Consider the following 4,882-nt stretch of genomic DNA (forward strand, 5'->3'; position numbering starts at 1 on the left):
AAAAGGAAATTTTTACAATGGTAGGTGATACTTTGTTTTTTTGGATTTTTTGGAGGAGAGACAATCTAGTTTATAAGAGACAAAACGGAAGCAAACTTCCAAAAGAGAGGGTGGGTAGCCTTTTGCCCTTAGTCTAGCAAAGTAGAGGTTTTGGGTAGTGATAAACCCTGAAAGAGAGATTTCTTGAATGATGTATCTTTTAAATCTTGAAAGATGGAAGGAAATCTTTTGGTGTGTGGGATACCAGGATTGCCAAGGGATATAGTTGTAAGAGTTTAGGCGTTTTTTGGTCACAATGCGAATTGAGAATTCCATGGGTGGCAAAAGAGTCTCCTTTGAAGAAATAAATGTCTAAGATAACCGCCTCTTGGAAGGAGATGAAGGAAGAGATCTTGATATGTTCTTGGAGAGGGTGCCCATAGCTTTGAAGAAGCTTACTCAAACTTGAAGAAGGGCCATCCCAAATACCAAAAGCATTATCTACAAACCTCATCTACCAATGATGAGCTAATCTAACGAAACGCGTTTGGTGAAAAAACTGGTGTTTAATACCCCATCTCCCACCTCCCAAAAACCTCTCCCGTTTTTTCTTTCTCTCTCTCCCTCCCTTTTGAAAGTGTCACTCACTATAAAATCCTTTTGAAATAGTTTTTGTTTTAGAGCTGGATTTTTTCAGGTTTTTTAATTTCAAACTTTTAGGGTACCCATAACTAGTTTTGAAAGACCAACAGAGTCACAAACTCTTCACTTTTGAGAGACCTGTTCGGGGGCAAAAAGATAAGTTGCACTAAGTAAGAGTGGGCTTGTAAGAGACTATCTTGAGAATCTTGAGTGAGCCTTAATCATGACAAATCATCCACCAACATGGTGTTCTACTCCCCTAAGAGACATGAAAAACACTGCAATGCCAACAACAGGGGGATTGAGAGAATACATAGAGGAGAGACATCCTCTGAACAACAAACCGAACATGAGATCATTAGAACCAATGAAGCCATGGGAGTTGTTATGGATTACACTCATGAGGGCTTATATAGATTCACAAATGGGGACCAATGCATAGAGGAGAGGCATCCTCTGATCAACAAACCAAACGTGAGATTCATTAGAACCAATGTAGCCATGCAAAGTTCTTACCGATTACACTTATGAGGGCTTATATAGATTCACAAATGGGGACCAATACATCTTCTACAGGTGTGTAGAACCCTATGCTGGAGAGATACCATTTCATAAGAATCTCTATGCATTCACATATACAGATGTCCATGAAGTTCAAGTTTTGATGGTGGGTAAGTATGGAAGAGAGTACAAAATTGTCAATCCAATTGACTTAGAACGATACACATACAAGGGTACTCTGATCTCTACTTACTTTTAGCCAAATAACAAAGTCAGAGCACATATCTGAGAGGATTCCACTGGGATTTTCTCCAAGACAAGAGGAGAGCACGAGAGACGTATTTCCACGAGACCACAAATTGGTTAGATTGGTGACTAAACCACAACAATTAAGACCATATCAAGTGGCTCAATGCATCAAGACAAAGTATGATGGGTTAGGGGATCCATATGCTCATGTCTCACTCTTCAAACAAATTTTAAGAGCTGAAAAGATTGCGGATTTCCATACTCAGTATGAGGGATTTGGGTTGACATTAGAAGGAATGACTTTGACATGGTTTCAACCACTAAATAGAGATGATTTTCCAAACATAGCACAACTATCACAAGAATTTGTAGAGGAGTTCTTAAAAAGGGGGATGAAACACAACATAGTGTCCAAAATCTACACTCTCAAACAAAAAAATGATGAAAAAGTGAAGGAAGCTATGCTTCACTTCAAACAATACATCGAGAGATGTCCTGTGAGAGAGCTATTGCAAGATGAGAGACTATCACTTCTCTTCATAGAGGGCCTGGTGAAAAAACTCTAAAAAAGGACCTACATTTGAAAGGATGCATAATGTTTGATCAAGTCACTAGAAAAGCTCTATATCTAGTTGACAATTGCAAGGCCTATGGAGAGGTGAGTGAAGATATAGATAACGCGACTAGTAGTGCCTCCTCTTTGAAGAGCGAATCAACAACAAAGAGAGACGTTCAAAATACTTGGAACACAATCATTGATCAAGTGGTTGAGGGGGTGATTAGAAGAGTTAATCAAGTCTACATACATAACACGATTGTACGACAACCACATTTGAGGAGATGTAATACTTGTGGAGGGGATTACCCCACTCCATGGTGTAACACTCAACCAAAAATGCAACGTATGCTAGGGCAATAACCACCTCTTTTGAATGATGGGAGAGTTTTAGTCAACTACACTCAGCCAAAACATGTACCACAACCTACAACAAATCTGTACTCCATGGATGCAAATACGCTTATGTTCATGGACAATCAGGAGTATGGTTTGAAGAACATTCTTACCAGGCAAGAACAACCATTGGCTGGATTGTCAGCTATGAAACAAGAAGGTCCATGCTATGAATGTGGAGGTGACCATTGGGCAAGAGGTTGTCCAAACAAGGGTCCACAATAGAATTATTTGGATTTTGTGATGGATGTGGGAGAGACCATCCAATCCAAAACTGTGCTAAGAATCCAAACTACAAAGGGAAAGCAACAATGAATGTTGTAGGCGTGATGCCTTCTTCAAGCGAATCTGAGGTAGAACCCACAATTCGTGTAAAGGTGATGACTTGAGCTCAAGCTCAAGAAGCTGCTAAAAATGCAATCATTGAGGAGGAAGCCACATTGCCTATTCAAGCAAAAATCGAGAACATATTGGTGAGAACAGGAATAAAATCATGGAAAGCCAAACAAGACAAAATGAAAGCGAAGAGGCTACATGAGAAAACAAATTTAGAAATTGAACTGAATTAAACAAAAGAATAGTTAGTTGAGAGAAAGAAAGCAAGAAAAATGCAAAGGGACCTAAAGAGTCAAAGACTAACTCGGGACGTTCAGTCTTGGTCGACAAAGTCCTTGAACCCTTAGATGCAATTTTGAAGGCTTGTGAAGCTAGGCTGAAACCCAATCAAACCCAGGAGCATAGATGGCTAATGTATCCTCATCCAAGGTATGAAAAAGAGAGGTTGCAAATGTGCAAGGATCTCATCCGGAAGGCCCAAGCTTTTATGGAACCACATATTCCAGATGCTCCAAAAACAGAGGTGCTAATCCGCAAACAAAAAAATCCAGGAAATGGAGAGCCATGGTATTGTAAACAGAGACCAGGAAGAGCCTGGAGTTGAGGCGCCTTTAGATACAAGGGAAGTAGCCAATACCACAAATGGGGTGGTCTCACAACCAGTGATGCCTATTCCGGAGGTAGAAGAACCGTGGCCACAATCCTTATGGAAATCGGTTAGAAACCAAAAAGATGGTAGTGCTACTTTACAGTCAGCACCTATCCCTGAGATAAACATGGATCACAAATTTTTTCCAAGGGATAAACGATCTCTATATGGGGATGCCGGGTCTGTCTCATTTGAAGAAAGTAAACCACACTCTCTACAGACTTTGCCATCTTTCATAGGAGAACTCGAAACAAAATCGGAGGTTAGAGTGGTACCTTCCTAGTGAAAAGCTACACCAAAAATAATGGATACGAAAAGCTTGCACAAATTGATTTCTTCTCCTATACAATGCACACTTTATCTCTCAAAGTTGCTAAAAATTAGACCGCATCTATGGGGCCAAATGGACAAACACTTGGAAAAGATGGGGTTGAAAATCCCTTCACATGAACAACTTGCATACAAAAACATGGATGACACCTTGCCTAAGAAACCACAAACAAAGCCACTACCAGTAAATAAGGTGGGTGATTACTGTGAAGGCAATGAAGGAAACACCACCTTACCACTTGAGTACAAAGGAGTAAAGACGGTTGCTATATTAGATAGTGGGGCAGGAATTTCCATTGCAACCAAGAGTATGTGGAAAAATGGGGAAAGCCCGCTCTTAGGAAAACTTGATTGAAATTGCAATTAGTGGATGGATACATGGAGAGACCGATAGGAATGTTAGAACAAATCATTGTTACCTTGTGTGGCATTGAGTATGAGCATACCTTTGCCACAATGAATTTTGACAAGTGCAGCAACTTTGATATCATATTGGGCAGACCATTCATGCGTCAGCTCAAAATGGTACAAGATTGGGGCTATGACTATATCTACTTGAGACACAAAGAGATCACTACAAAAATTAGTGTTAAAGATCATAGTTATAGAGATGTAGAGAGAACCCCAGGGGAAGAATTACACTCCACAACTGAACAAGAAAACAAGGAACCTGCTTGGTTACAAAGCAAAACACATATTTGGATATGCGGAGCATCAGAATACGGGAGTCTTAGAAAGGAAGATTGCATCCTAAAGCGTTCAGTAGAAGATGAAGCTTACATTAAGGAACCGTTTCTAGAGGAATTGTTTGAACCCTTTGGATGGGATCAAATAATGGCGACTCTTTATGTCTGTGTAAATGAGGCAACCAACACCAAATTTTGCGATGAAGATGGCTATGATATAACTCCCTTGTTTACGATAAAGGTGTTGAAGTAAGCTAACGAGGTTTGTGAGAGTGAAAGCAAAAAATTTCAAACAACTTGCTATGTCATTGAGCATGAGGCATAAGTGAAAACGAAGGAAGCAGAGCAGCCACGAGAATATGTCATCATTGACATACCATAAGAATCGACAAAATCTGTTTCAAAGAAGCCGACTATAGAAAAAATGCAAACGAAAGCAGATGAAGGAGCAAAGTTTTCAAGTTCAAATTTGAATGTTCAACAAACGCAAGATCAAAAGAAGAATAGGGACAAGGAAGAAGATCGATGTCTCCTACGACGATCAAATTCATCATATGC

Source organism: Adiantum capillus-veneris, chromosome 4 (genome assembly GCF_014529385.1).
Source record: "Adiantum capillus-veneris isolate H3 chromosome 4, ASM1452938v2, whole genome shotgun sequence".
Taxonomy (NCBI): Eukaryota; Viridiplantae; Streptophyta; class Polypodiopsida; order Polypodiales; family Pteridaceae; genus Adiantum; species Adiantum capillus-veneris.